The 25,779-nt window shown below is 32.7% G+C and overlaps 1 long non-coding RNA gene across 1 annotated transcript in view; it reads right to left on the reverse strand.

Moving 5' to 3' along the window:
* Positions 1-6,232: 6,232 nt before the first annotated feature.
* Positions 6,233-25,779, reverse strand: part of LOC111087860 — a 63,384-nt gene continuing 43,837 nt past the window's right edge. Inside the window, exons 3-4 of the long non-coding RNA XR_002612485.1 lie at positions 17,789-17,851; positions 6,233-15,730 (exon numbers count right to left, since the gene is read on the reverse strand). This is a non-coding gene — a long non-coding RNA (uncharacterized LOC111087860). The remainder of the gene's footprint in view (positions 15,731-17,788; positions 17,852-25,779) is intronic.

Raw genomic sequence — 25,779 nt, forward strand, 5'->3', positions numbered from 1 at the left:
AGTAATAAATATCTCAGGGCAAAAAATGTGGAACTTGAAATTACGAAATGATAATATTTAAATCATGGTATAATATTTCACTAGTTACCTACGTGTTAGAAGTAACAACAGTTTGTATTTCAGTAGTATGGAAGGAATATAAAATGAAAACAAAGAATACGCCTTAATTCACAATATGAAGGTGAAAATACAACCAGTTAATAGAGGACGGTAGATCTAGAACGTGTACGTTTTAATCCCTATACGTTAAGGTCAACAAAATCTATTAACTAATGGAATATAAGTAAACTGAGACGTGAATAATGTCTCTTGTAGCAATGTTCTGAAACGCCTTGATTGTAATTATGTCAAGGCAGAGTTTACTTTAAAGTTGCTGTTTAAATGCCAAAAGCTGGCGAAGAATTGGAAACCAATAGGCCTTAATTTTTCCATTTCGGATCCAAAATAAAAGATGTGTGAAAACAGAATTTCAGATACATCTTTTGTCTCCTACAAGTCACTGCCGAGAAGATCTTTCGTTCAATACCATAATTTTTGGTTGGCTGGAAAATGAGAGACAAATTAAAGGGAATATAGATAAAAATATCTCCAGTTTACATGATATTTATTTCTATCATAAATTTTAGGCCTATTGGTGTCTAAAGCAAAGTTTACTTTGTCGTTGTTGTTAACGAGTTATTTGATGACTTACCCGATTGATCTTTATAATTCAGCTGATATTTCATCTTACTTATTCCAGACGAATGACGGGTTGCAAAACACAATAAGTATGACATCAGAAAAATGGAAATTATTCATTTTTATCGACCTTCTTTATTTCTTCCAAACACTGTAACCAATACGTAATATAACTAGCTAATGGTGTGAGTTAGGCAAATGTAGAACTTCAGGAAGACGAAGAATCAGTTGGAAAGGTTCAAGGCAGTATTGAGGGGTGGATCTTGTTCATTCAAATTTGGCTTCTTAATTATTTTACTGTATAAAATCTGGAAAACTAAAGTTTTAAATTACGTTATGTCTTGCTGAAACATGAACTAAAACGAACGTACCACTGATTTTGATAAAACATAAATAAAATATAAAGATTGCAATATATTTGACTATGCATAACAACTTAAAGAAAAACAATTAATTTTTTAGAACTCCCTGAAGTTAGATCCTTTACTTCAACTCCTTCGAATCAAAATTGGCAAGCAAATAGTTACATCTTTCCCAGCCCCCCAGTGGCACAGCGGTATGTCTGCGGATTTAGAACGCTCGAATCCGGGTTTCGATACCCGCGGTGGGCAGAGCACAGATAGCCCATCGTGTAGCTTTGTACTTAATTACGAACAAACAATACTTCTTTCCATGTTTGCCTGTTTTTATATTCCGTAAGTTTTCTTTACCTCTTAAAAACTGTAAACAAAAATATACATCAAATATTTTATTAGGTTTTTATTTCACCATTTTGATTTGTTTCGTAGTAAAGAGAGCTAAAGTTAATGATCTGGTTTCATTATGACAGAAGTACTCAGTCGAAAGCCCTTTTTTTATTGTAAGCCTACTCAGGACGTCAGTGACGTACATGTTTTGCGTTATTTTCTATGATTCACTGTGGTTTATAAGTTAAGGCTATTAAACAGACAGTAACATCTTATACAAGTAACAAATGCAAATTTTTTTAACTATAGCAAACAACTCTGTATTCTTTATTTGAAGAATTAAAACAAAACTACAAGTTTAATGTTATTAATTTTTTACTGTTTTGTAACAAAATTCACAGTCAGGAAATATTTCTATTGTGTTGTATTGTATGTGTTACACAAATATCATAAGTAATCTGATTTGTGATTACAGATGAAATTACTTTTTTTTTTTTACTGCGAAGTACTTACTTAAATATGACGTCCGATTATTTGTCTGTGTTTCTTTGTGCACGTTGTTAATGTATAAAACGAACTCTGATCAGCAATTTTTTTTAATCGTAGTAGAGTACTCATATTTTCGTTCCATATTTCTAATGGTAGGACTATTTTAGCTTGTGTAACTGATATAATTTTATCTAATCACTGTATGATTTCTAGCCCCAAAAATCTAGAAACAATAGTTTGTGTGATAGCTTATAGTGCAAGCTTTCACGTGTCAAGTAACAAGAAAGTTAGTTTTCAATTATTTTTTGCTCGTTTATAAGCGGATTAATATCGTATACATATGGAAGCTGTCACTGAAATAGGCAGATACTTTTGATAAATTTAACAAATATAGCAATGAGGGGAATTACTCTTTATCCTTTTTTATAATATATTACCAATCAGTTTATGTATATGCAGCAACGCAAAGTCGACTTGGTACAGTACGTTTCGGGATGTGGTCGTCCTAATAAAATTTATTATTGTCTAAGTTACATGATTAAAGGAGTATAAATAACAAGAGAATCATGTTTCATAATATGGGTTCATTTTAAAAAGTTTATAAAAATTTTAAACAAACGTTGCCTTATAAACTTTAAAAATACATTTTGACTCATGCATTGCCAATCTAATGAGCGATGCCATCTTAATCCAGAATATGGCACGACCTGCAATTTTGTAAGTTTTATATTGCATATCTGCTATTGTACACAAAACAAGTAAAATATAATTAGAATGTTTAGTGCTATAACCTTAAACAAGGCAAACATGACTGTTATAAAATAACGTAAGTTACATTTTTATGTGAATAAGGTATTTGACGATCCTCACTGTGACCTGGAATTTAAATGATTGATTATTGGACCCATGTTTATAATTGGACATTTCAAGAGATGGCTATACATTCTTACAGTTGATAACATGATATTTTACTTCAATACAGCGTATAGTCAATACAGACAGAGAGAACAGTCTGGCACTTATGTTGCATGTTTGAAATCAGAGTTTGGTGTGGACATGGGGCGTCTTTGACGATTCCTTCAAAATAATTGTTTCCAGAAACCTTTAGAGTATGTATGCGTGAGTATCATATATATATACTCGACGAGACTGAGGTATTGCGAAAATAAGTCACTCCATTCTGTCAATCCCATATTCTTCGGGAAACGTGTCTACCAGCTTAGCGAGAGTTTTCATCAAATACGCTGGAGTTTATACAATGAGTCGGTATCCAGATGTGGTTGCGAATATCTGATTAAGTCACGAAGCATGTAGCCTACGATTGTAGCTAGCCAGAATCAACAAATTGAGGTTATGTGTTTATGTTTTAGCCGATGCCATGTCCAAGTGTTCGAGCATCTGTACTATTATATATAAAGCTGTACATAGCATTAGCCAAATAACCAATCACTTGCGATTCAGATAACACGATACATATAGCTAATCTGTATAATACAGAACTGGAGGATGTAATTTTCATCATTTCATAACAGCATTGTTAGAAACGAATATAACTTTATGCCATTCATCTCATCAACTATTTAATTTTGTGACTCCTCTGACAAAAAGCGTTAGTTTAATAGAGGTCATACCCTGCATTATAATTTCAAACTTTGAACTGTAAAGTTTAGAAAAACCCAACCGTTATCGTTACGGGGTAGAATATGATTCAAAAATTCCCTTTAAATATATAAGTACACTTTGACATTGATATATTTTTCTGCATAGTAACAATACTGATGTTAAGAATGTGGCTTTATTTTATAAATATTCCGTTCTATGTGGCTACACGATGTAGTTAGCTGCTAAATTACATCCTACTTCAAAGTACACCCATGTTGTTGTTTTCTTACATACTTGAGGCATATTTCTCTGCATGATAAACCCTCTTGCTCCTTCCTCAAATAACCAATCTACATTATAATTCAGAATGTGGCCCTCTTATTTATTTTAAATATGTTACATTCTACTTCAGGATATGATACTTTTTGTTTGTTTCTCAAATATACATGTTGCACTTTACTTTCTGACAGGTTCCTTTGAAATTTCTTAAATAACTAGTTTACATTATCATTAAGGATACGATCCTCTTTATTTCTTTTTAAAATAACTAGGTTACTCTATACACCAGATATGGTCGTCTTGATCCTTTTTGAAATAGCTAAATTACACTCCATGCTTCAGAATAATATCCTCTTGTTTCCTTCTCAAATGGCTGTCGTATACACTGCTTCTAGTGCAGAGTACAGTTTTGCTCTTTACCTGAGACACAAAAAATACTACCATGTTCTTAAGTAGAGTGTAACTCAGCTATTTGATAGAAAAGAGAGTAAGAGGACCATATCCTTACGTATAATGTAAGGGGGCTATTTAAGAAGACAGAAAAGGGACAACGTGTTGACTTTCAGTGTAGTGGAATTATTAACTAGGCAAAACAAGAAGGTCACATCCTGAATTTGAACGTAGTGTACTTATTAGAAAAAGAAAGATGTCCGTATTCTGAAGCAGACTGTAACGTAACTGTCTGCGACAGGTACAAGAAGACAACATCCTTAAATAGACTGTAAGCTACAACTATATGAAAAATAGACAAAATGGCTATAATTTGAAGCAGAATTTTACTTAGCTTTTTGAAAAAACTAAAGAACTATATTTTAATGGATAGTTTTACGAACCTATTTGTGAAGGGAAAAAAAGAGCACAGAAAATGTTAAGTATAAGGAACTATCCGAGAGAAAGGAAAAATACAACATCCTGGAGTAGAATGTAAGTTAGCTAATTGAGAAAGAAGGCTATATTCTAAATTGTAATGTAACATAGATATTCGAGAAAGAAACAAAAGAAAAACTTCCTCGAGTAATTATGGAAAACAAAAATAATCGTATCCCGAAGTAGAGTGTAATCTACCTATTTCAGAAAGAAGCAAAGAGGACAATATTTAAGATATAGTTCTTCTTTTTTAATTGCTAGATTAAACTCTACGTCAGAATGTGATCCTCTTACTTCTGCCTCAATTCACCGTTAGTTTTTTTTTTGTTTTTTATTCAAATGGCTAGGTTATGCTTTACCTCCGAATTTTGCTCATATTTATTTCTGAGATAGCTATATCACATTTAACTTCATAAAGTGATTCCCTTGTTTTATTATGTTTTAACTACATAGGTTACATTGTATTTAGAGTATAACTTTATTGCTTCTTGTTCTGATAGTTCGATTGCTCGTATTTAGATGTTAGTCTCTCATCTCTATGACAAATGACTAGGTTATCTTCTAAGTTAGAGTTAGATCTTCATTTTAAGACTTTTAGTATTCTATTACACGTTTATTGTTAGAATGATCATTCAATTTTTATCTGTCCTACATCCAATCAATAATTCAAGAACACTAGAAGTTTGTGCAACTTTCATTTCATATAATGAAATGAATATGTAACGTTTTTTTTCTTTTTTTTAGGCAGTGTCTTTTAGATGATGTAAATACATGTGTGAGCTTGTGCTTTTATAATAATGTAATTTTACTTTGTCAAAATGTATACGATTAGATATTTATGTTGTCTTAGAATTTGTTATCCAATTAATTTGGATTATCGCGTGAATGTAATCACAAATTTCAAAGAAGTTAATTTAGTTGTTTGTTTTAGACCAAAGCCACATTGGGCTATCTGCTGTGTCCATCGCGGGGAATAGAACCCCAAATTTTAGCGTTGTGAGTCTGTAGACTTACTGCTGTCCCATTGGAGGACAAGTTAGCTTAAACAATCATGTATATGTGTAATCGTATATTTGTAATAACTTCATTAAAAATTGGATACATATATAACGAAAGATCTGTAATACATTCACTCTGATGATATTATATGTAGCTGTAATACTTCAGGTATGATAAATTAAAATGTTTGACATTTCATTTTATATAGTCAAGTGTAGGTAGTTCATTTTATATAATGCAAAGACGGGTGTTTCAAGTAGGTTCACATAGACGATAATATGTATGGGTTAAGGTGATTAAGTTTGTAGGTTCAATCAGTGTAAGATTACGCGTAAATGTTATGATATAGAATGTTTGTGTATATTCTTAAGGATGCTTATAGCAAGTTACTTATTTAATAAGCGATACTGTAATCATGAAGTTAAAAATCTGTTATGTTTATGCTCGATTTCAGAATCATGATTTTAAAGATGAATGTAAATTTTAGTTCATGTGTTCAAATGATTTATTATAAACTATGCATGCTTTATCTACGTTCCATGTGATTTGGTCCTAATTAGACGTTTCTTTATTTTACAGGTACTCTACAAGGTATAATGTTGATGTGATATAAAACCCATCTGTAACGCAAATTATACAGAAATAAATGTTTATTAAAAACCACATTGGTACAAAAAAGAACATTTCTCATTACTTTCTTCAATTAGGAAAACACTCTTTCGAATTCACACTGGAGTTCTTAACAAACTTCCATTTCAAGTTAATTTGGAAGCCAAGTTGCCTGAAATAGAAAATCTTCCTGAAGTCAATTTTGCAGATCTGTCACCGCCACTTCAAGCTGATCTGAGAACCGAAGTGTCAATTCTTCCTAGTGCAGCTTTTATTAGCCTGTCTCCCAGGGCCTGAGGTTCTAGCCTGTGATCTTTAAAACTTCACAACCTAGGGTCTCAGGGAGTGGGGAACAGGGTTCATGTGTAAAAACGTCCTGAGCATTTGCATGTTCACATGAAACCAACTCATGGTTAAGTTTTCTCTAAATACATCATTCATATATCACTAGTAAATAATATACTGAAAATATAACGTTCACAATAAGCAGTCCAAAACATTAACAGATGGATCATGTTAATGAATTCAGAAAATGAATATTACCGATTTCAATACATACATACATATATAAGGTGTTTAGGAATCCAAGAGATTATTAACTTTTGAAAATGTATTTTCATATATTTTATGTTGTTGCTAAATATAATCGGTTTTAGATGTTACATTTCTGTTACTATTTATTTCTCGAATGGCTTATAGATAATAAATATCTTTAGATAATTAAGTTTTTATTTAAATATAATTCTAAGGCGAGTGCTTAACATTAAGTTGTAGACTCTAAGAGACTGGATCTGAAATTTGAAATCGTATGAGATTAACTAAAACTTAACGTTATGCTTTTCTAACATACAGTTTTATATATTACCTTCATAGTCTCTAAAAAATAAAAAAAAGTTGTAAAATAATTCAAAATCAACATTATTTCTTCAGTCAGTGTAAAGTGTAACACGCTGTGATCCGAACAAGGTACACGTTGTAGCAAGTTGTTTACTTGACGTGAAAGTTTGTACTTGATACACTCTTGTCAACAAGTCGTCTGTAACAGATCGCGATTAAATAAATGTTCACCCGTGATCTCGTCAACTATGCGTTCTAGTTTCTTATGTCCGTGTCTATACTAGTAATTTTCAAAACTATCTATAGCCGGTCTCAGTTATACTTTATTAGTCGTTTACGATATTAAATATTTCACATCTAATACCTATTATTTATTGTTTGATTGTTTCAATTTTTGCTCATATGCTTAATACAATCTTGTATTTATCGTTGATGGTAAGATTTGTCACTGCAGAGCGCACCTGGTTGTTCTGTTCCATGTCCAGAGACTATCAGAGCTCTCTGTAACTGTTAAACTATTTTTCAGTAAAGTCTCTAATAAGTATATTTGTAACTTTCTTTCTAATTTACACTTATGGAATTAAGATATGCTAATCCTTGTGTCCACGTGATTCTTCACTAGGTCTAAAAAAGTTCATATATATATATATACAAATAATAAAACGCTCTTATTTATTCGGTACGTTTCGTATTTATAATCTGTTTCAAAAGAAACGAAAATTTTGGTTATGCAGAATGGTATACATCTATAGCTGGCTCCTGTAATACAATCTTGAAGTTGAAATATATTCAAATTTTATAAAACACGCAATGCATGAATTGCTTCTACATTTTAGACAGTGTGGCTATACTAAATTACAATCATGTCTCAGTATAGATCAGAAAACATTTACATTTGGTATTAGCCCTATGTTTCCTACATTAAACAGACGAACATGGTTAGAAATTAGCTTCTAATTACAGTTGTGCTTTTGGATTTACCGTTAATTTTGGGTGTGTAATAAAGCTATTTAAATAGCATTCAGGTGGGCACAAAACTTGTGATTATTGTGCACGTGCCTTAAAACGTCATCGTTTACTTAAAATACTAAGAAATACAGCTTAGGATGTGACAAAAACAACAGTAGAACAAGCTAGAAAACAATAAGACCTTGTCAAGAAGTTATTATAGACTTCGGGCTTTTACAAAGAAACAAGTTTTGTAATATCTAAGTGATATTTGTCATTCCATTACTATGTTTGGAACAAAAAAAGGTATGTGATAAACAACTTATCCTCTGTAACATCTGTTCAATCACCTGTATATTATGCACTGTAGGATAGCTTACGATATTTATGATATAAGCACTACATTTTGAGCTTAAAGTTTACAAAATAGAATATTTATTGAAGAGATGAACTTATGAAAACACTTTTGGTTGCCAATGCATTTCTGAATTATTACGATAATAACATCATACGAAACTATAAACTCAAACAAACAATTTCGTATCTGGAAAAAAAGAGAGATACATAGAGAGAAACAGAACACATAATATTCTATTACCAACACACAAGTGTATTCTTAAAAGGGTTGTATAACACACATAATACACAATAATCATCACACCATGAACACACTTAAAAAAGGGTTGTTACTTCATTTATTGCCAGAGAAATCGTGTACATAATGTGAATTAAAAATACCTTATAAAACAGTAATAAATGTTTGTACTGCTCCTACATTATATCAAAGTAAAGATCCGCAAATGTATTTGGTTGCGAGTCAGTTTCATCAAATGACTCTTCTGTGTTGTTATTTTCAAACGGCTTACTTCAGTTCACTATATCTCCAACTATATATTTTTTAATTATATTCACATATTAGATATTCTTTAAATATCGACATGATAGATAATCTTCTTCCTCAGTTATATCGGTAGTTTCATCTACATTAATGAATGTTAAAAATTGCAACTATGTTTTCACTCATGGAATGCAAGCTTAGTTTGGGATTAGAATAATAAATCAAAAAGAATAGCACAGAGAAGATCATTGGTAGGCAGGCATCGATCGAGCTGAAATGTTCCATATTACTAACCGAAGTGTATCTCAACGATATCTAGAAGACGAAATAGCACGTTTCGAAAGAAATTAGTCCCTGACCTTCTTTAGACTGAGGAAGGTCTGATATATATTATATCTACTCAATCTCTAATGTCGTTCTAATTCTGCTGATGTGATCTTTGTTCAATCTTCGTGGTGATTGAGTACAGTTCTTGTCAATGTGCTTTTAGTTTTGCTTCTGTGTTTGTCGTTAAAAGTTGCTTGTTGATTTGGCTCGGTTCTTCTCACATTATTATTCCAGTATTGCTGACGTGATCTTTGCCAATTTTTGAGCTTCTAGATTTAGCTGAGCTGTTGTGGTATGATTTATCCCTGCTTGTGGTTTAACACCTGTTTAAGCTTTATTATTTTTTTCCGAAACTGAGCATGGTTTATAGTGTTAATGTGACTTCTTGGGTCCTGTTCAATGGTATGACATATCACGAGCAAGTCCTACTAAGTTGTGATGAGTTACTTGTATTGTTTATTTTTACGAACATTTCCTTTCTAATGGTAAGATGAAAATTTTATTAGAAATAAATAGAAACAAGTCAACAAAAACAACTTTTACAAGCAAATTGCAATAAAGACTGAAATACAAAATAAATAAATAGTTATAAACTTTTTTTTATTCTTTTCAGTTTAAACATGGTTCTCTGGTATAGAAACTAAAGCTTATAGTGATGCAATGGAAGGAAGAAAAATGTTGCTATCCATTCTATCATACAAGCATCTGTCAGATTTAATTTGTAGTTCTTTCACTAAACTCTTGAACACTTGAAGAATGGGGATTTGTCATTTTATAGTCGACATATCTGTAAATTTTGTTTTACTATTTACTATTTTCAACTTGTCAAACTGAACCCGATAAATTAAGAAACACGCGCATAAGTTTTTCTTCACTTCAGATACTGATATCTGAGCTCAGCAAAATTTTCCGATGAATAAACAAACATCCCACAAAGATCTTTCTGGTGGATGAAGTCTAGGATGATTGAAATGTGATAAGAGTGCTCAGAGTTTATAAATGGAAGCACAAGGTTTATGTAGTGTTAACCTTGACTTTTCAGTTCAGGTGAAGGGGTCAAACGTATATCGTATACACATAAACTTTAATCGAAGTACTTTTGTACAGTATTACTACTGTCCATACATAAAAACGTAAATTTAAGTACGTTTTTATAGTATTATTATTATTATACATGCACTTACATGTGCACCACACATACATGTAAAGAGTAGCATTATCAACATAAACACGCTGTATTTACATTCTTGAGTGAATAGGTTCTGAAATGTTGGGGTAGCATAAACTAGTTTGAACCAACAAAATGAGCGAGGAGGCAGGAGCAAGGTGTTTAGTTATTAAGCAATAACACTCCATCAGGTTGTCAAGAGATACCGTTGAGGCAGGTGGTCTCTTGCGTGAACAAGAAATCCAATTTAATTATTCTTTAGAGAATCCAAAGCAGTGGTTTTTAGGCACTATGTAGCTTGTATTGGGTGTATATTGAACTGCAGATAGATACAAAAATAGATTTAAGATTTGGGTCCCGAAAGACCCAGATTTTTCAAGACGCATCCATAAAGTTCATTAATTGTTGCGCAGCTTGCATTAAAACTTTCCCCACCTCCAAACCTGACGGATAACTTTGATATATCCACCATTTTTGATCTAAAATTTACACCCATCTATCGATTTATCTCATTATTATTTGTTTACGTTTTAATATTGATAATCAGAAGTAAAGTATCGTGGGGACAAAATTCTCTATCTAGAGGGGGTGTGGGGGTCAAAATGCTAAATGAGAATTTAACATTCGCTTTAATCCTCAAACAACCTTCATCAAGCTTGCCATACCTGTTTATTTTAAAAAAGATTCTGTTGCTCTAAAGTCAACAAAAGGTCTGTAAGCTACCTCTACTGTACTTCTATGAAGGTCGAACATGACTGAAGCCCAGGGGGCCTGTATTAACTCACACCCACCCATTCGCCAGTGGATAGATATCTCCTGTCGTAGATTCTAGATTTAATAGCTTCGTGCTCGTGCTTCATCAAGATAAAGAACTTATAGAAGTAACACTCTGAGAATGCTACTCAGAAATATCAAAGTAATTGCATGTTGTTCAGGCTTAACAGAAACGTCCTTAAATATTTAAGTTCTGAATTAGTACCATAAATTAAGGTTCAATGTTTTAAAACAAGAATACAATGAAAACATAAACCACACTCACCATGGAGACAGCTTGTAATACCCACTCTACGCATAGTTTTTTTCCTCTGATGATATGTTTTTCATCTTTATACAAGATACAAGAAGAATTGCGTGCGAGAAAAAAGCTAATAAAATAATTCACCGAAAGTCGACAGAATTAACTGGTAAACTGTCCAAGTTAATGTCCAGAAACGAGGCTTGGGAAACGGAATATTTCGTTCGAACAAGACTAAACGAATATCGCATTCACTGCAAATGTACTCTTTTTAATTTTTGAATATTTTTTTTAAAAATATATGAACTTATGTAGATCACAAACACAGTTTATTCCAATAAATCACAAAAACAACACAGAGACTGAACACAAAATATCAAGTATTACAATGGTAAGTTAAAAAGAGAAAATAAAATAAGTTTTAGGACGTCTATAAAAGTGCAATACATATTAAGATATTTATTTCATCATCACTAGAGTCGATTTTATCAAAGTCTAGCATACGTTGGTAATAACAGGAAAAAAGCATACACCTTGTATGTTAAAACTGATTGTAATTCAGAAAAGTAACATGTGAATAACAACAAATTTAGATTACAAACTATATCCTAAACAATACATTAAAATACAGATATAACGGTCATTTTTAATAACCAATCTTAAACAATACATTAAAATACAGTTATTAAGGTCATTTTTAATAACCAATCCTAAACAATACATTAAAATACAGATATTACGGTCAGGGGGACAGGAATAGGAAAAACGTTCAGATTCTCAAGTGCGAAAAGCTACGTAATGTTTTCGTTATTATATCTGCGCCCCCTGTGGCTCAACGATAAGTCACAAGACTTCTGACCCTAAAAACGGGTTTCGAAACTCGTGTTTAATACGGCACAAATAGCCCATCGTGTGGCTTTGTGCTTAACGACAAACATTATATCTGCAAAATGTAGCCACGAATTATATTCTAATTATTATGGAGAAATAATAACAATAAGTATGTGTAGAGAAAATGTTTGTTTAGTAATTTACCAGAGGTAAGAATTATGATAAGAGAACATAAGTTTAGAAATATAGTCAAAAGATTTCATGTCTTATACACATTTCCGAATATATATATATTTATATGTAAATATATATAAATATATTTGCAATTAAACAAAGTGACGCCCGCCGCCCACAAAATACACTGTTCAAACAGATGTCGAACTGTAGTATCTGCAGGGTGTAACAGCTCCTAAAATGCCACACCAAAAGCAGTTTTATAAATACTGTATGAAAACAATAAGCAGGTTACAAAGAGGGCATAACTTCTGATTAATAACACAAATATGTTCATACCGCAGGTGGTATTGGTTATTAGGAAACTTGTATGTGTAAATTTCAAAGACAACTCTTTCAGCCACGTGTTTATGTAAATTAAACTACAAAGTAATAAACTCGAACTCTGACAGGCAGTGTTATGGGGTTCGTTTCCAAAGGATGACTAAGCTTGCGGCAAACAGTGAGCACGCTTAGAATCACATGATAATTGAAAGGAGTCATTTCAAAATTAATTCTGTGCATTAATGTGTTGTTAATATGTTTCTGCCACCCGACGCTTTCCTTGTTAATAATTTCTAGCAATATCAAAAATGATATCAATTTACACAAAACCTTCTTCACAATTAATTTTTTTTAAGGAGATCGTTTCCACTCACTTATATGGTGTTTCCTATTTTGGTGCTAAATTTTGATTCAATTCATAATCAAATTTATTTTAACGATATAAAATAAGGTCGTCGACTACCTGCACTGAAGCACCTTAACGCGAAGTAAGCATGCAACACTTTTAAAGTATCGACTCATTCTTCACATAATTTGTTGTTTATACGTTTTAATATATGATAAAAACGACCATCGAAAGAAAATTCAAGTCACAGATAATATCGATACAGACATTATATAAAAACAAAACACACCTAATCTAACAACTTCACAGCTGCATGGCTCGGTATTATTCAAAAAGACCACAACAAAGATTTTATAAAATTTTTTTAGTTAGAAACTATATCAGCTCCATTCTTCGGATATATCCGCACGATTTCATATAGACTTAAATTATTTTTATGTAAATTTGAAACTTTCTGTGCCCTCTATAGATAATTCTCCCATCTGTTTTGCTACAGAATTTCAACACGACAAAAAGTTTTTATCTGCACACCCCCTAGATAAATGCATTTCATCTTATTATAACTAACCGTGAAGGTTTAATTCTGCAAAACCTTTCGTTACTCTAGAAAATTTCATATTGTTTATCTTTAAACATCTGTTTTGCTACAGAATTTCAACACGACAAAAAGTTTTTATCTGCACACCCCCTAGCTAAATGCATTTCATCTTATTATAACTAACCGTGAAGGTTTAATTCTGCAAAACCTTTCGTTACTCTAGAAAATTTCATATTGTTTATCTTTAAAGTTTCAGTAGGCCCCATTAAACAATTATTTCCAGCATTTTCTGGAGTGATTAAAACTGTATTTCTTATTACAAAATTTAAAGTTTTGGTTATTCCAACGCATACCTGCAAATCAGGGGTTGTTTATCAGTTTTGAATGGTTAGTTTAATATTGCTTCTTTGTATAAAGATACCTTACAAGCTGTGGTCGTTATGAGATTGTTATAGTTGGCTTCTTATTTCAAGTAATCAAATATATTTTAGTACTTGTAAACCAGAAGGTGTAAACTATTCAATACGTTAACTGTCTTATAAAAAAAATATCATTTCTGGTTTAAAAAAATTAAACTGGACGCTTTAAGTGAGCTTATGACGTCAGAATGATACTTATCACTATCTACAACACAGGCAAGCATTTATTACCTTATGCACAGAACTGATATTACGCTGGATAATGTGTTAACTTAAGTGCTTGATCAAGAGAAAACTCAAATATGTAAAGCCTTAAGAACGTCTCATTCTCTATTCACTAGTCGTAAATATCAAACATCTCTTGCCAGCCAGATATAACTGGTAAAAAAAGAAAAAAAATCATTATAATCTTACTCCCAAACCCTTTCACAAAGAGTAGCAACAGAAGAAGGGGTAGCAGCTGGTCGGGGTCGGTTAGAGACAGCGCTGTACGGCAGATGTCTGAATCATGGCGACCAGCCTAATGGTTGGTTGACAGAAAATTTTTCCTTTCTAGCAGATGCCTGCAGGGGTTCAGAGCGCGGCCGCAGTTCACATTGTTGGCTGACTCCTTTTTCAAGCAGGTTCGATAACGAGAAGCTTGTAGAGCCGTTTCCTTCTGCATTACGTAGGAATAACGTGATAAAGCTTTAATGCCAGAGGGTTTGTAAAGCTTTAACACTTCTGTTCTCGTGAAATTTGGGGATATCACGTCGTTTTTGGTATGCCGTTAACGAAGTTTCAATTGTTTAGATATACTCTAGATCACAAAATAACTCAATGTTATTCCTGTTCATGGCCAGATTTCTGTGTTTGAAAACTTTATTACTTTTAATCTTAGCAAAAGTACCTTCCTCGTAACTCTTAAAGATATTTTTTTTTTCATCAAAGAAGACAAGAATTACAATAGGTGACGATAAACTTCCTAATTTCTTCTAATATTACTGAATGGAATATATTTTATCAAATAAGTTTAACGTGAATTTTCGCTAAAAACATAACCTAGTTATCCTAACGCATTAATAACTGAGATTCAGTAAGCAACACAATAAATAAAAATAATTTCACCATCTAAAAATATGATAAAACTTTTTATTTCATTGTACAATATGAAAACAAACCCAGTTAAATGCCAATTTACTAATATTATTTTAAAAAAATCTTAAACCAATGGTCATGAAATTTAATAGCTTACTTCTGCTAGAATGATAAGGAAAATAAAACTTATTCTAAAATTCAGAAACAAAACTTAAGCTTATGTGCAAGTAACACCAATGAATTTTGACACTGAATCAAAAACCAAATGCTATATTAATCACTCAACATCGAGGTTGAATATAACATCAAACATAAAAGGGTATACGTTATGTGTTCCGCTTAAGTCACAAAAAAAAAGTCTTTCGAATACCTAGCTAGGTTTTAATGTTCAGAATCTGATAAACATAATTATTAAAATTGAGTTTTCACCTAAAACACTCTTGCTGCTCCTCAATATGGGTAGTTCATGTGAACAGGGGACAAATTTCTGGTTGATATGGTGTGACCCGGGGAAAGTTAGCAGGCTGTACAGTTCTCCCCAAAGATGTAGTTCTCAACCATACAACCTACTACCTCACACCGAGAACACCCCTTGATGTAACAATGGTGACGTCCTCACCTCCCAGCACCAAAAAACACCCCTTGATGAAACAATGGTGACGTTCTCGCTTCCCAGCACCTATAAAAAAAAAAAGAGTTTGAGTAAAGTTAGGCCACTAGTAGTAAGGTATTCCCGATTTTACACATTTGTTATACGTATCATATCTGTTCTAGTTAGTTAAAAAACAGTCACTGTAAAGAATAAAGAGGTTATTTACAATTATATGTAAGAAACAGTGTGATACAAATATCGAATAAAACTACCGAGTTAAACCTAGAAATATATTCAGACGGTATAATAGAACTGTGGAAACGTTTGTAAGTTTTATTTGCTCTATGAACGGTCTTATTACTTACACTTTCGGGATACAGTATTAACAAACACTATTCATTGTAGAATTTTGTATAATTCACTTGAATAGTTTCCGTTAAACGTGTCGTTCGCGTTAAAACCTTATAATTGGTATTTTTTACAATGTTGATACAATATACCACGTTATGTTCATGATTTGTAAAATACGATGTTCGTGTAATAAAAAAAAAGAACTTATAATAATTACTTATTAAATTAATGTTGAAATTTAAAATTATTAAACATCCAATTTTGCCACTATCTTGCAAAATTCCTTGTGATGTTCGTTTTCAAGATTTAAACAAAAACAACATTACATCCGTATACTTCCAAAAATATGTTTAACGCAGAATCGGTTCCCATCCGTATACTTCCAAAAATATGTTTAACGCAGAATCGGTTCCCATCCGTATACTTCTAAATATATGTTTAACGCAGAATCGGTTCACATCCGTATACTTCTAAATAGATGTTTAACGCAGAATCGGTTCACATCCGCATACTTTCAAATACATGTTTAACGCAGAATCGGTTCACATCCGTATACTTCTAAATATATGTTTAACGCAGAATCGGTTCACATCCGTATACTTCTAAATATATGTTTGACGCAGAATTCGTCTCAGATAAACATTCCCATCATGTACCTCAGAAATCAAACAATTTTTCAATCAACAGATTACTAGACGTGACACTAAGATGATACTTGTAAAACGTATCTATATTTCACAACCAACTTGATTTTTCTGAATACTAAATCAACTTCGATTCATCTTATGGTCCTATTTTAAGCGCAATAATTTTGTTTGTACTTCTTACTTTTATTAAATATTCACAAATATTTAACCAACTACAAAACTACTACAGGTCTGTTCATATTCTTTACGTTAACCAACAACACAGTTCAGGTGTAACTTAAACTCACTGATGAATGAGTAGATAAAAGTCAATGATTTACTTCTTTAGATTTCTTTAACTTTTAATCAAACATCGCCCTAAGTAACATAAGAGCCACTCTTTCTAAAAATTAATATTATGTGATTCGGATTTCTTAAAAAGACATGGAGCCCCTATAGAGCAAACAATTTTACAGGATGTTTATAAAACAAAAGTAAGGGAAAGTTCAGTACGGTTAAGAATATATATTTATTCAGTGCAAAGGAATAGTATCTTATTCACCAATGGTTTTGTAACCCGCTGAGCTGTTTCTTACAACTGGTTGAGCCAGTCCCTGCCCCCTAGACCTGTGGACAGACAATAAAGTAAACAACTGTCTGCCGCACAAGGTAGAGGAATAAGTACAACTGGCCAGAACGGCTCTGACTGGACACACAACGATACTTCTTATTGGTCGGAATACTATAAATGGTTGTCCCTTATTGGTCAGTGCACCACGCAGTCAAGTACGGCATTGTATGTAAAGAGAACTGTTTATATCCTTTATAAGCTATGACAAAAGCCTAAACGACATAGATCTAGAACACAATATAAAACAGTAATGATCTTCCTTCGTGATGTCATTGGCTCATCCAAAACGTTGTAAACTGAGCCCACAAAAATATCTCAAGCATGATCGGCCTCTCGATAATGACGTTGACAAACCTCCATCACAGCCTAGACCCATAGAAACGAGCTTGTGGCTGCAATAGTAGTAGAACACAAGTTCGATTCTACGGGTTCAGGCGGCAGGGTGAACTTCGCCCTCAGGCCAGGCCGCCCATCGTGGACGGTCAGATAATACCTAGAGAGAAAGATTGTGTGAAAATAACATAACTAGCACTTTACCTATTAGATGTGGTTCTGTACACGGACACTAGTTGCCCTGGTTTCTTGTAGACTCCGCCTCACCTGTCAACAAACGATGAGTGCTTAGTGGACCATAATTACAGACTACAACCACTAATCTTAAACACATGAATTACACCAGCCAATAGCTTAGTTAATTCAATTTACGTTACTACGTTGGTCTTTATTTTATTATTATTTACGTACGCACACTGCACACACACAGTCAGCTGCTTGAAGCTGTAAAATGCATTTCCGTTTCTCTGATTGTAATCTTTACATGTTTTTAAATTTGCATAATTAAGCCAAGTGACAAAATAAAAATGTGTGAATAAGTTTATAATTATGTTTATTGTAAACCAACTGGTAACTGAAAATATCATGATACAAAAGTTACATTATCCTGCAGTTACCCACGAAATAATGCTAATCAAATAGCTACTATTGTACCATCTTAAACCACCATACAGCAGCTGTGCGTAATTCTACTGCCATTTAAAACAATGTCAGTGAAAATGTTGGCCATAGTGCGTGACGTACTCCCACCAACTGCATATACTTGATTTGCAAAGTATTATTGAAGATTAAGTGAATCTTTTAAAATATATCTTCAAATTAATGTTTTCGAACTGTTTCCTTTCGTTATCTTTGTATTACGAACATACTGTAGACGTTATAAATTCGACAGATAGTTAAATTTTTAAACATTAAGGTTTTACGATATCTAATGATAAAATAATTATTTACATTAGGGGGGGAAAAAAGGATGTTGGAGACACAAATAATGGAGAATATCTCAAGAATGATACAGATTATATTTCTTCGTACTTGTTTCAGAATTATTTACATGATGAAATTTCATCAAAGAAAAGGTTGTATAAAGTTTACTTTACCTTAACAGGGACAGATCAATAGATTAGTGTGATATTATACGATTCGTAGGGAAAGGTTTTCTAAAACTTATTTCATAGTCCTCTATCATTACTCCTAAGATTGTATAATTTGGTACAGGTGAAACTAATGCACATTTCTTATCATACATGTACATAAGACGCGTGTTATTTTTATTGTTTCAACAACTGTGTGATTTCAAGCTTTTCCGTTTTTGGTCTGAAGTTCTGAGAGTGTAAAATGCGAACAACTGGAATTTTTTAGCGTTATTACTCTGTCAGGTTATCTTCCTAACTTATCCCAATTCAGTCGCGTAATATTTGAAAATCAAAACATTTCCTGATAGATTAAAGTGTTAAGCCATTTAAAAACACAATGCAAACCAAATTTCAATTTCATTCAATCTTACTGTTTGTTTGGTTCCTTACACAAGTGGGGTGAGATTATTTCACCTCACAGGTGGGAAGCAGCTACTTAACTACGTTGTAGCCTAGACACAAGATGGAAGACAGCCCCTTAGCCACATAATTATGACACAGGTAGGATGCAGCTACTTAAACCACATTGCGGTTTAAACCATATATTGACTTAGACACAGATAGGAAGTGGTTACGTAACCACAAAGTGGCTTAGCTACTGGTATATAGTGAATCCGTACAACTGTTTGAATTAAATATTCTTAAAATGTTTGAAAATTAGGTCATCATCTGAGCAATGCCTTATATTTTTATAAACATTTTATCTGAAAGGCCAGATAAGATCCTGGAGACACAAGTTCATACAAATTTTGAACTACACTTGAAGTAAAGTTGGATAAAGAATGCCCAACAGTAAGTACAAAGGTACATGAGTTATATTCTGTTAACTTTTGTTTCTATGTTTCTTGTTAAGTACATAGCTACACAATGGGCTATCTGTGATCTGCCCATCGCAAATATAGAAACCCGATTTTTTAGTGTTATAAGCCCTCAGACTTACTCACTGAGCTACCAGGGGCTTTTATTAACAATAAAACCTATTATTCGCAGCCGAAATGAACAGGTTTTACTGTTAAAGTGAAAGTTAATTTTGCTTTAAACACAGTGTTTTTCCAATACACCACACAATCAATGCCTGATTTCAACCGTGATACTTCATTTATAGGAAAGGTAGGTGTTTACATTCAGTGTTTACACTAAACAAAATTTAATTAATTCAATAAAAAATCTCACGGTAAAACAGATCCAGCTGCACTGTATCAACATAATGAAGTTAGTACTTCTTACTGGATTTCTATGATTTATTTGTTTGAACTTAAGCACAAAGCTAAACACAATGGGCTATCTGTGCTCTGCCCATCACGGGTATCGAAACCCAGTTTCTAGTGTTGTAAGTCCGCAGAAATACAGAAACAAGAGAAATATTTTTAAGACGCGAGTTTGATGCTAATATTTCACCAGAAGCGTATTTTCTGTCCCACCTCTCCGTCCACTTTCAGCATCATTTGAATACGTTGATTATGCTGATTTTTGGTGATCTGCTATTTAAAAAGTAATTATTACTTAAAATATTAAAAACATCACACACACAGTATTTCTGGCAAACAAAGAAGGTAATTATCGGTGGCATACCTTATTGTGAATTTTAAATTGTAGTTTGCATTATCATTCTACGATTATAAGAGCTTATGAGTGAAAGTAAACAAGAATGTAATAACATGTCAACCACACTATATCTGCTACATCCAATTCCCACAAGGCCTTTCGCCTAATGCAACGTCTGCCTACACAATCTTGTTTACGGTGGTGTTAAATTCAATTCTACAATATATATATATATATATATATATATATGTGTGTGTGTGTGTGTGTGTGCGTGTGTATTTTTACAGTAATTTTAAGCCTGGTGGTTAGGGCACTCGACTCATAATCTGGGAGTCACGAGTTCTAATCTCCGTCAACGAACATGCTCGTCCTTTCATCTGCAGAGGCGTTATAATGTGACGGTTATTCCCATTGTTCGTTGGTTAAAAGAGTAGCACAAGAATTGGCGGTGGGTGGTGTTGACTAGCTGCTTTGCCTCTAGTCTATCACTGCTAAATTAGGGACGGCTATTACAGATAGCCCTCGAGTAGTTTTGTGCGAAATTCAAAACAAACCAAACCAGTAATTTTATCTTCACAATTATTTGTATTCTATAGTAAACATCATAAAAACTTCCTGTTTCAAATCTGAATTAATTATGAACTACTATCAAACACTTAAAAGTTCATATTGTCTTCCATGTTACGTCAACTGCTTGGTTCTTACAGTTGTAAATTTGCGAAAAATATGCACTGGATTTTAAAGCTTATAATTAACTAAACTTATATGTTCTATAACACATAACAACTCATAGAAACAAATATTAGTCGAGACAATTGATTTACAGAATGTAATTTCCGAACTTATAATCAAACGGGAATAAAGGATTGTAGAGATAGCGTAATGTTGCGTAATTGAAAGTTAATTTATTTTTGTTCACCATATAATACAAACTTTAAGAAATGGAAATACCGCCTAAAGAACCTTTAATTTATGGTAAAATCTGTACCATCAATTTTCTTTGTTAAATATTTTTGGCTTAAAATAAAAAAATAGTAGATTCCAGTTCAGTGTAAATGATCTTACAATATTTTGTAAAAATAATAAAGTCCCTAATTTTTAAATCATAGTTTAAGAAAGATACAGTAAACTTTCTAGTTTCGAACAGACACGAGTTTTTAGCAAATATGCCACTGGACAATAGAAATTACGTATTTACATTTCACAGGTTATTTGTACTAACAAATAACAAGGCAATGTACGAAGAAATAACATTCTGTACGCTTACATTGAATATTCCACAACCTAGACGTACCGTACTCTCATTTTTGGAATTAAACATAACTTCTACTGCTTGGCAATAAAGCGACATCCGATCAGAATTTTTCTCTTTTATAACCTTAGAAATAAAACACACTTTTAAGTTATATTTCTAAAAAAAAAAACCTGGATAGAAGTGGAGGAGTGTGTACAAGATGGTGGCACAACAAGATTTTAAGATATTCATGTGTCCTAAGACGCACAGAAAGGTTGATTGAACTATAGCCTATCAACCCCATTCTGCGGAGAACAGATTTATCAACTGATTTATCTGATGTAAATAAGGAGTAAACCGTTTTTGACCTCAAGACCATTACGTCTGACCTATATATTACGAATACAAGAAGGGGCATAAGCGTTCGAGACAAAAGTCTTTTGGCTTCCTGTTTTTAACCAACAAACTAAACTTCATACCCGAAGCAAAAGGGGTCAGACAAAATTCAGGATTTTTATTCCTTCTCCACACTAACTATTTTGTACCTGATATTGTTCTTTCACACTCAATTGTGAGATGCCCCCTATCAAAAGATGCAAAAATTGGTACACTTTTCAGAGAAGATCTATAGCAATCAGCCTGCTTTCTTTGCTGATAAGCTGCACGAGAAAAAAACTGCGTGTATCGTGAATTGTGAGAGTTAAAACAAAAATCTTCGTCGTTTCGTTCGTTAACGCCAATCCTTACAGTACTTTTTAACTCTGTACATTTGTTGTTCTTTGTAAAACCTTACTAATGAAAACTCCTTTAACCGAAATTTGATTTTATGTATTATGTTGTTGTTGTTTTTGTTGTTGTTTGTTTTTTCACAAACAGTTAAAATGAATTTCGTACGGAAATATTCTGAGAACGGTTTTTAACGTATTTCATTCAGTTATCGAGAAAGATTTAAAATCAAATGAACGAACAAAATCTCACTCTGATAGTTATTATTTCATTATCAATAACCCTAACAAAACGCTTTCCAAATTAAAAGCTAAAATGTGTGTGTGTATAACACAATTATGTCTGTCTCTTGTTAAACACAAAACTACACAAGGAGAAATATGTGTTGTGCCCATGAATCGAACTCCGAATTTGGAATTTTAGCATTACAAGCCCTAAGGCTTACTGTTAAGCTACTAGATGGTAAATTAATTATGACGTAAATTTCTCTAATCTCTGTTGTTCGATATTTAATATCCAAGAAATTCAAAATAAAAAACAAGACATGGATGTCTTGATGATTTAAAATTTGTGTAAAAAATGTTCAAATCTATTATACCTTTAAGAGTTAGCAAAAACGTGTGTATCTAAAACACCCCCCCCCCCGTCATATATCTTCCGAGATTAACATACACAAGTTATTTACATAAACTACTTCAAGCTTGACAGTGTATCAAAATGAATCACACACATTTTTTATTTTTGCATTTATGAAGTCTGAACACTGTTACAAAATATAATCACTTTATAAAAGTATTATAAATATGTAACAGTTGTGAGAAAGAAAAGGTACTCTTATAACAACTGAACTCACGTGTACTTTATTTTCTCAACTCAAACGTTACTCTAAACTTGATCAAAACAATTACTTATATTAAATAAGGGTCGTTAAAAAAACGTAAGTGCTAAGCCTAGTTCATTGTTACCTAGTTAGACGAAATTACGTTTTGTAACACCACACACTATCAGTGTTTGTATCAATTTTTTATTGCAAACTGTTATTGCACGTACAGCAGTAAGTATTTTCGTATCTCTACTCGAGGGCTAATGCACTAGCTGCCCCTAATTTTGAAGTTACAGGCTAGGTCAACATCACCCACCTCCAAATCGTGAGTTGCATTAACCAAATAGTCGGATTTGACAGTCATTCTTATGGAGCACTCACGACCAAAATGTGTGGAACCCGCTTTTTTTTTCTTTTCTTTTTTGTAATGAGCCGGGAGCCTTATCATTGGATCGCACTCGGCCCGTTATCTTTCTATTATTAATTTTGAACCTTAATAAAAAATATTAAAATTGGATATTTGATAACATTTATAGCACATGTACCTCCAATATAACAACGATTACACAATATGATATATACTAGCAAAACGTCGTTAATGGTAATCAAACAATAAGGACTACATGTCATTTACTCAGATGATGATTGTCAAAAAAAAAAAAGAAAAACTGTATTAGTTCACTCACTGCTCAACCAGTGAAATTAACATACTGATTCAACGACATGAAACTTAATTCAACTACATTGTTAAAAAGTTTGTTCCCTATTAGAAATATTAACAACATAATGACGATACAGCTTAGATATATTTACAGAGTTTTTGTTGTTGTTTCTTCAGTTGCAGTGGATGCTCAAAAATGTCATTTTTTTCAAATAAAATTGATTTCCTACCACGTGACAAAATAATTAGGCTTGCTCATGCGTTGAAAGAGTGAACTCGTCTGTATTCCAGGTAAACAAAAAACTATTTACAGGCGGTGTGATCATAAAACACGTATAATTTATACATCTATATAAAGCAGAGTGTAAACATGTTTAAAACACATAAATGTACAAACAATGAGGGCGTTAGTACTTTATAAATATTTCAATAAATCTTGGACGCACACGCGCTGGTGAACGCACGCAAAACGCGGTTGGCAGATATCCATTCCAGTAAGTTACTATCATTAAAGATGTTTAGTTGCTTTATTCACCATTTAAGAAGTTTCTTTACAATAAATTAACACAGTAACCTTCCTGACTGAAATGCAAGATGACTGTTCTTTTTTTATTGCGCTTGTTTAGCATAGCATATTATTTTACTCCAGTAGTAACGATCAAAATTATATATTTATACTTATGTAAACAAGGAATAACTCCACGTGTTCATCACATGTAAGTAAAAGTTAGGTACCTGTCACCTAACGCTATTCACAAACAGTTTATTTTCCCTTTCATCAAGCTGAATGCATAGTTAATATACTGTAGTTAATAAGAAATAACTGAGTTTAAAAAGTTTCATTAAAAACCCACAGGAGGGCTACATCCTTGGCACAAGTTCTACTCACGTGTTCTTTCAAAACAACTACATTAACTATTTTCATTATACCACCTTGAATCCGAGGCCCCCACAGTTTACGAGACAGAAACAACCGTCTACTGTGTGGTAAACTTATAGCCCGTCTACAAAAGCGTTTTTGAAATCTTCTGCAACATACACATTCAATCTGTAACAAGATATCGAAATGTGAAGTTAAACTTAAAGCCCAGTATAAAAATTCACCACTGTTGTGAAACAAACTGCTCAATACGGTCACTGTTACCGCTGTATTGTTTAACTGCATATAACCTTGTTAAATTTTCAAAGCACAAGTCCGGTACGACCCTTGAAATACTGTAACTTTATATCTTGTAACATAACCTACCATCGCTACAAGGCAGCTCACAAGATTAAGTCAGAGCCCCAGCCTTGTTGAGAGTTTATGTCGTTTACGTAAAGTACGGCAAAGTTTATGGAAGGACTGATGTGAGGCTCGGAGTTTGATGGACCTGTGAACTAATGTCGGTTGGTTATCATTTACTTATTGTTTTCTAAGAAATAATGATCTAATTTGAAGATCACGAGTACAGGTTTCAGAAAATAGCATAATGTCACCAAGTTCAAATCATGGACTCCTTAGAAGAAGAAAAATGCAAACAAACATATGCGATGAGACGATATTACAAGCATCACACGGACATTAGGATAATGGAATATCGCAAGTATCACACGAACATTAGGATAATGAAATATTACAAGCATCACACGGACATTAGGATAATAAAATATCGCAAGTATCACACGGACATTAGGATAATAAAATATCACAAGTATCACACGACATTAGGATAATAAAATATCACAAGTATCACGCGGACATTAGGATGATAAAATATCACAAGTATCACACGGACATTAGGATAATGAAATATCACAAGTATCACACGGACATTAGGATAATAAAATATCACAAGTATCACACGACATTAGGATGATAAAATATCACAAGTATCACACGGACATTAGGATAATGAAATATCACAAGTATCACACGGACATTAGGATAATAAAATATCACAAGTATCACACGGACATTAGGATGATAAAATATCACAAGTATCACACAGACATTAGGATAATGAAATATCACAAGTATCACACGGACGTTAGGATAATGAAATATCACAAGTATCACACGGACATTGAGATAAT

This window comes from Limulus polyphemus, unplaced genomic scaffold (genome assembly GCF_000517525.1).
Source record: "Limulus polyphemus unplaced genomic scaffold, Limulus_polyphemus-2.1.2 Scaffold78, whole genome shotgun sequence".
In the NCBI taxonomy this organism is placed as follows: domain Eukaryota; kingdom Metazoa; phylum Arthropoda; class Merostomata; order Xiphosura; family Limulidae; genus Limulus; species Limulus polyphemus.